This window comes from Abramis brama (assembly GCF_963993115.1).
Source record: "Abramis brama genome assembly, chromosome: 6".
Classification (NCBI taxonomy): Eukaryota; Metazoa; Chordata; class Actinopteri; order Cypriniformes; family Leuciscidae; genus Abramis; species Abramis brama.
Window position 1 is genome coordinate 17,557,671 of NC_139968.1, and position 8,568 is coordinate 17,566,238.

The following is an 8,568-nucleotide window of genomic DNA, read 5'->3' on the forward strand; positions in this document are numbered from 1 at the left end:
GGTTTTGGTTAAAGGGTTGAAATGAGGTCTGTGGTGAACTCAAAGTCAACTGAAGGGGTGGATTGGAATCCACTGCTTCTTCAATGTATATGTAATGAGTGATTATAATCAAGGTATTAATCAATATTTTTCCTTCTAAATATCAAATGAGTTGAATGACTTCTCTGGAGATTTTACTTTGTTATAGAAGTTACCAGTGTGATTACTGAAATGTTCTTCTCATGTATTCTTTAATGTCAGTATTTTATATCTGAATGCAGTAACAGTGCTTGCTCATTTAGCACGGCTTCAAGAAATGAAATAGGGACTGGTTTTGTGTTTGAGAAAGGTCTTCAACGTGTTGAAACAAATAGGGGTCATTGAAGTCTATAGTTTTAGGGACCATTTCTCAGTTAAAGCCTATATTTTCCATTTACACTAAAGTGTCCTATATCCTTGAGAAAAATAACTTGTTATTTTGATGTTTTGAGACGAGACTCCTGTTTATAGTTAGAGCCTGGCCAAATCCAACCTTGGAAAAGCTGTGTGTCGGTGTGTGTGTTAGTCTTCTTGGTTACAGGTTAAGGAACCACTGGCATTATTGGAGATTGACTGAGTTGTTGTTCGGGACATGCTGGCACCCAGCAACCCAAATCTGCGACCTGGAAGGTCACGACGTGCCTGACTTCGGGTCCGTGTGTCAGCTGCATTATCTATGGAGATATGCTTCAGTCTGTCTGTATATGTGGGGAAAATTAGGCTACTATGTTTATCAATTTCTTAGCCAATGAGAATCATTCAACCTGTAAGCAATGACGTAGCTTAGACCTTGGAAATGGTATAACTGTGATCTTTGTAACTGTAAGCGGGGCGGCCTACGAACTCCTGTGTGAGTCTTGAAGCTGACTTCTGCTGATGAAACTGCAAACTATCTTCAGTAAAACTTTTCTTCAATTTTTTATAATTCTGACTCTTCTTTCAAACATCTGGTCCTTGGGTCCTAAACTGTTAACCCCTAACACAAGACACTTCCACATTTTATTCTACAACATAAAATACATCAGTATTACCCCACTCGTGACTTTTTGAAGCTGTTACGTGTCTTGAAAAAGGCGGTTGCTAAAATAGTTTTTGACTAAAATAAATAATAATTAACAAATGGTTTAAAATTGGAACAACGTGGGCCAACTTCTCTGTGTGACAACTAGCCCCAATCCCATCCCATCCCCATTGTCTATAAGCCTGCAACACATTTCACATTTTCTAATGTGTCTAATTTCACCCTTTTCTAATTATCCAATCCGGGGGGAAATACACTAAAAGCTGACTTGCCCTGTGTCAGCACTGGCTGCAGACTGTTGTGAATACCACGCAAGGTATCACTGTGGTTTCAGAGCCTTAGTGAGACTGAATAATTAATAGAAGCTTTCTCGTTGACAGAAGTGCTTTGGGAGCCATTAGCTCAGGTACCTGACCAGCGTGAGCATATTAGTCAGAAAGAGGTGATTCTGGACAGATTGATTTTCCCACAAACTGATTGATCAGAAGCCTGCATGTTAATAACGTGATATATTTAGGGTGAGATTTCCTAATATTAAGTACCAAAAGGCAAAAAAAGAGCATAACTGACTTTGAATCACTAAAAGTCAGTTTGCTTATATACCTAAAATGCTGCACTCTAAACAATAAACACAAACTGAGGTATCGAACTTTTATCTTGAGCAATACAGCATTCCTTGGCACACAGTGTATTGTTCCAGTTCAGATTTCTTTCCATTCACATGGGCTGTGTTCTCCAGCTCTGTTCCAAACCTAATGAGCTGCCTCACTGCCTAAATAGCTACTTTTTAAGGCAGCATCCTAACGGAAATGAAAATTGGCTTTCTTAACGCGTGTTCTTGGTGTTATTGTGAACAATTAACTGTTGCATGCGTTTGTAATGCGTAATCAAAATATAATAACTCGCTCGTCCTCTGATAGAGCACACAAATAGCACTCTGCATGGGAGACGCAACTCACTTTGTGAGTTTCAAATGGCATCAATTTCTATGCAGGGCACTTGGAAGGAATAATAATTGTGGTAGCTATGTAGCATCTTTCCAAACAGAAGTGCTTAAATAGTCTACCACTGGTGTGTTGCCACTAAATTGTATCTTATTTGATCCATGGTAGATAATTGGCATTCAAGGTACATTTCTGTTTCCATGTGTGTTTCCTGGAATTGAACCCATGCCCTTGGCATAGCTGGCGCCATGCTAAGTTAAGCTACTGTTCTAAAATAAACCTACTTCAAAAAAGACCTTTAGAAATGAAAGCTTTTATAGGGTTCAACGGATGGACACATCACTCCCAAGTGTAGCAAGTGGCTCAATTTTAGCGACTACGCCACCCCAGGTTAACGGGGAAAACAACCCAAATAAAGCACACAAATACGTTCCACCTAGAAAAGGCAAGAGGCATGGGCTTCCGTGCAAAAATGTTTATTTAAAGCTAAAAGTTGATCAATAATTTAAAATCAGTAGTTCACATGGGTCATGATTGAATTGGACAAAGCGACAAAATTAAACCTTCAAGGTTCACAATAAACCCTCACAAGATTCACAATAAACCCTCACAAGATTCACAATAAACCATCACAAGATTCACAATAAACCATCACAAGATTCACAATAAACTTTCACAGGGGCTGAGGCTTCCGGTCAGGAGCAGGCTAGTGTGCTGGCAGCAGGTCTACCATAAGAAGCACGCCAACCCAACGTACACCCACCAAATTCACTGCAAATAACCAATGGTAGTGACACGGCAATGAAACTGCAATAACACTCTTAGTGAAGCAAAACCTGCGGTGAAACCGACAACCAGCCCGCTCCTGGAAGTCCTCAGCTCCTAAAGAAAAAAAGAAAAATAGATAATCAAACTAAATTTAAATAAACAAAGAACAGAAACATTCAAAGTCAATTTGTTGACTCTAACATGACGGAAACCAACAAGAAAATAAACAATTTACAATGCATCCCAAAATATAAATACTCTAAACACTCACATTCACATTAAAGAAAAAAACACATTCACATTCAAGAGAAACAAACAGATCTACTGTGACCGCGGCAGAAACTTACACCAAATACAGCGTTAACAGTAATGACATTACACCTAAAAATAATTCCAAGCAAACACAATCACTCAGAATCAAATAACAAAAAAAAATAATCTTTCAAGCCCGCATAAACATGTTTGACTTAAATGTAATGGTGTGTAGAAAGCAGCAGCGTGGCTTTAAAGAGCGAGTGGCGGAGAGAGAGAGCGCGCGCGCTGTTTAATGCGACTGCTCACTTAACCCACTTTAGCATCCGTGAAGATCAGAGAATACGATCGTTACACTTCAACATATACCGTAAGAGAATCATGTAACAGCCTTGTTGGTTGCAACAGGTGGTGTTCCGATCAGTTAAGCTGCAATGCCACACCGATGGAAGCCCTGAAGGCACACCGTACTGAAACAAATTGTCACAACCCAAGTCAGGACAAAAATAAAACTTCCCACTACGCCCCAAGATGGTACCAAGCCTACCTGGGAGTAAGCAGCCACCCACGCGCACAAACCCTCAGCCACCCAACGGCACACTCAATCCATAGTTGCGACAGGAAGGGGCGGGCTTTCAACCATGACACACACCAGGAGGCATGAATGAACGGTTTATATGCCCCAATGGGCGAATGCTCATTGGCCACCTACCAAATTGTACTGACGTCACACAACTTCACTACATTCTACCCCTTACTTTTGTGTCGTCGCCCCGACGATAAGCAAACCCTTGCCACTCAACTCCAGGGCCTAAAGTAGGTAGAGACAAAATTAAACAAACCACCATAGCGACAACACTTAAAATCATTTACAAAAAGGCAATGGATATGCTTCACCGCACCTAAAATCTGAGAATACAGAGAACAATGGATCAGCGTCATCATACTCAAATCATTCAGACTAACTGACACTCATACCAAGAAACAAGTGGCACACAAGTTCTCTGCCATGACGGCTGCACACCGAGAAACGAGTGATACACAAGTTCTCTGCCTTGACGGCTACACAATAAGAAACACTGGTTACAAGTGCTATTGCCATGACGGCTCTACAACGAGATACACAAGTTCTCTGCCTTGACGGCTACATAATGAGAAACACTGATTACGAGTGCTCTTGCCATAACGGCTATACAACGAGAAACGAGTGATACACAAGTTCTCTGCCTTGACGGCTACATAATGAGAAACACTGATTACAAGTGCTCTTGCCATAACGGCTATACAACGAGAAACACTGGTTACAAGTGCTCTTGCCATAACGGCTATACAACGAGAAACGAGTGATACACAAGTTCTCTGCCTTGACGGCTACATAATAAGAAACACTGATTACAAGTGCTCTTGCCATAACGGCTATACAACGAGAAACGAGTGATACACAAGTTCTCTGCCTTGACGGCTATACAACGAGAAACGAGTGATACACAAGTTCTCTGCCTTGACGGCTATATGCACTAACTTGGGCACCTCCTAGTACCAGTCAATGGTGGAGGTATGGAGGAAAGGCCTGTGGCAGAGGTGCTAGGTCCAGCAACACTAGCCCCCTGCAACTCAGACGCCCCCTCCCGTCGCAATCTCTCGTTATCAGCTCGAAGTTGAGCCACCAGCTCTTTAAGTTCCTGTAATTCTCCCTCCATTATTATAAAATATATATATTTTATACCCAACCCCAAGGGACGTCACCGAAGGGAGTCAAACCAGAAACTACCGTCTCCAGAGCACACGCTGCTGCTTTATTCCTACAAAAGAGAAAAAAAAAAAGAAAAAAACACAATTACAAAACAAACTACTATACGGTCCCACGCCTCTGCCAAAAAATCCTGTGGATCCTGCCGACTACGCCACATGTAGCAAGTGGCTCAATTTTAGCGACTACGCCACCCCAGGTTAACGGGGAAAACAACCCAAATAAAGCACACAAATACGTTCCACCTAGAAAAGGCAAGAGGCATGGGCTTCCGTGCAAAAATGTTTATTTAAAGCTAAAAGTTGATCAATAATTTAAAATCAGTAGTTCACATGGGTCATGATTGAATTGGACAAAGCGACAAAATTAAACCTTCAAGGTTCACAATAAACCCTCACAAGATTCACAATAAACCCTCACAAGATTCACAATAAACCATCACAAGATTCACAATAAACCATCACAAGATTCACAATAAACTTTCACAGGGGCTGAGGCTTCCGGTCAGGAGCAGGCTAGTGTGCTGGCAGCAGGTCTACCATAAGAAGCACGCCAACCCAACGTACACCCACCAAATTCACTGCAAATAACCAATGGTAGTGACACGGCAATGAAACTGCAATAACACTCTTAGTGAAGCAAAACCTGCGGTGAAACCGACAACCAGCCCGCTCCTGGAAGTCCTCAGCTCCTAAAGAAAAAAAGAAAAATAGATAATCAAACTAAATTTAAATAAACAAAGAACAGAAACATTCAAAGTCAATTTGTTGACTCTAACATGACGGAAACCAACAAGAAAATAAACAATTTACAATGCATCCCAAAATATAAATACTCTAAACACTCACATTCACATTAAAGAAAAAAACACATTCACATTCAAGAGAAACAAACAGATCTACTGTGACCGCGGCAGAAACTTACACCAAATACAGCGTTAACAGTAATGACATTACACCTAAAAATAATTCCAAGCAAACACAATCACTCAGAATCAAATAACAAAAAAAAATAATCTTTCAAGCCCGCATAAACATGTTTGACTTAAATGTAATGGTGTGTAGAAAGCAGCAGCGTGGCTTTAAAGAGCGAGTGGCGGAGAGAGAGAGCGCGCGCGCTGTTTAATGCGACTGCTCACTTAACCCACTTTAGCATCCGTGAAGATCAGAGAATACGATCGTTACACTTCAACATATACCGTAAGAGAATCATGTAACAGCCTTGTTGGTTGCAACAGGTGGTGTTCCGATCAGTTAAGCTGCAATGCCACACCGATGGAAGCCCTGAAGGCACACCGTACTGAAACAAATTGTCACAACCCAAGTCAGGACAAAAATAAAACTTCCCACTACGCCCCAAGATGGTACCAAGCCTACCTGGGAGTAAGCAGCCACCCACGCGCACAAACCCTCAGCCACCCAACGGCACACTCAATCCATAGTTGCGACAGGAAGGGGCGGGCTTTCAACCATGACACACACCAGGAGGCATGAATGAACGGTTTATATGCCCCAATGGGCGAATGCTCATTGGCCACCTACCAAATTGTACTGACGTCACACAACTTCACTACACAAGCATGCTAAAACGTTTTAACAGCTCTCACTGTGATAGGTAAAGATTTCAGTGGGAATAGGGCATAGGCTTGACCAGTTCTGTTGATTCCAGTTTGAGGTTAACATGTTGTTAACATTTTTATCTACTTAAGAATAGAGTGCTGCAGGGAGGCCAAAACCTCAAGCCTAAAAAAAAAACAGTTAGCATTTTAGCACTTCTGGTTCCATCGTCCTAAAGTCAATGGGTTTTTTGAATGAGTTTTTGATTAAATGCCTGAAATAAGGTCTGTGGTGAACATAAGTTTAATTGTATATAATATCACAAGATATTATAAGTAATGCTCCATTATGATTTTCTAAAGCTTTTACTTGTCTTGTAAAAGGCGGTTGCTAACAAGTAGCTAAATAGGACTACAGAAATAGTCAGGGACATTAAACATCATCACGGTGAACAGGTTAATTCAAACTCATTAGTCCGCTTTCACAGCCTCGTTGTGCTTATAATCGCGCTCTTGCAAACTATTATAACTCTAACTTTCAGGGAAAATGATTTTTTTTTTTTAAATAAAGTTGGAAAGAGTTGTTGGAAGCTTATTGTTGGTGACGTTGAAGTCATACGACCGTGGTGTAGTTCGTTTAGCATTTTACTTCTGGCTATTGTATTTAGGCTTCAAAATGCATAAAAGTTGTAAGAATCATACAATTTTGTTGGTCAAATTGCAGTGTAATGCAGTGGGAAAATCCAGTTGCGTTTTCGTCAAAGCAACCTTGGTGATTCAAGCTTCTGGGTTGGCCTAAAAAAAAAGTCATAACTGCAGAACTTTATTGAATAAAATCAGTGGCGTAGCAGTGTACTGAGATTTACCGGGGGCCACATTAAATAAAATAGAAGTAAATTTATAATTAACACTGACATTCTATTTATAATTGCCATGACATTTCTCTCACCTGATTGCAATGCATTCTGGGATTGCCTTTATCACAGATACATGTGATTCCTTTCGAAACATCCTTGTGGTAGCTTAAAATACTGCCTCCTTATTGTCAGCCCATTAAGTTTTGGAATAGAGCAAATAAATCAGATTATCAACATTTCTGAGAGACAGAACCATTAAAAACACATAATAGACTCCCAATAGACTGCTGAAGGTCAGAAAATGTTTGCGTAGGTACCAGCGAACTGATATTTCTGATAATGTTTAACCTTTGCAGGAAACAGAAAGTTTGTGTCATGGCCAAATAGGTTAAAAATGTAGAAAACACACGGCTCACTGAGCTCACCGAGAGGATACTGAGAGACAAAAGTTCTGATTTCTATTCTTCTGGCACGATCATTTTATTAGCAAATATGTCACCTCTTACAGGTTGCACTCAATCAGCATTCCATGTCTTTTTTTTCAAATGTATCCACTTGTGAGAATAGAATAGAATAGAATAGAATAGAATAGAATAGAATAGAATTCTTTAATGTCATTGTACAGGGTACAACGAAATTTGACGACATTTCTCTCGGTGCTTAACAAACAAATAAATAGAATCTAAAAACAAGAATGTTATATCAATATGGTGTTTCTCATCCCCCAGGGTGTGAGGGGTCTCTAGAATGATGTCAGATCTGGTGAGGCAGCGAGAACTGAAGATGTCCTGCAGGGAGCACAGAGTGCAGCCGATGATCCTTTGGGCGGTGTTAATGACCCTCTGGAGCAAAGATGTCAAGTAACGAAGTACAAACACTTCATTAGCCTACCTTATGCCAAGTTCACACTGCACGATTTTCAAAGTAGTTGGGTCACTGTTCTTTTCACACTGCATGACTATCTGGGGTAACATTCAGTTGCTGGTGTGTTCACACTGCACGATGGATCAGCGGCAGGGGGTTTCACACTGCATGACTTTACAAAAGAAAGAATCGCCGACAAAAGAAGAATCGCTTTACAAAAGAAAGAATCACCGACAACTTCTGTCTGGTCCGCAAACTACGTTTCACAACCAAACACACGCGAGAAGTGATAAGGAAATAACGCAAGATCACGCGTGCGTGAGACCGGAGCTCTCGCAAGACTGAAATTGTTATTAAAAATGATAGCCTGCAAGAAGATTGCGATCCAAATTGTCTGTGCGCTGATTTGCAGCAAAAAGGAGAAAAATAAACAGTTTATGCAGGAGGAAATGGTTAGGAAGACAAGGGGAGCAAGGACTGTGTTCTGCAAAGAGAGTTGTGGGTAAATAAATAATTTTGCAATGTGCTGCTGTTGCTGC

General features: G+C 40.7%; 2 long non-coding RNA genes across 2 annotated transcripts; both read right to left on the reverse strand.

The window, feature by feature from the left end:
• Window positions 1-2,443: 2,443 nt before the first annotated feature.
• On the reverse strand, window positions 2,444-4,472 carry LOC311085141. Its single transcript, XR_014606750.1, has 2 exons — window positions 3,551-4,472; window positions 2,444-3,473 (listed from the first exon to the last, which is right to left on the reverse strand). It is a non-coding gene; the product is annotated as an uncharacterized lncRNA (long non-coding RNA).
• A 550-nt stretch (window positions 4,473-5,022) lies between these two features.
• Window positions 5,023-6,317, reverse strand: LOC311085140. Its single transcript, XR_014606749.1, has 2 exons — window positions 6,130-6,317; window positions 5,023-6,052 (listed from the first exon to the last, which is right to left on the reverse strand). It is a non-coding gene; the product is annotated as an uncharacterized lncRNA (long non-coding RNA).
• Between the last annotated feature and the right edge of the window lie 2,251 nt (window positions 6,318-8,568).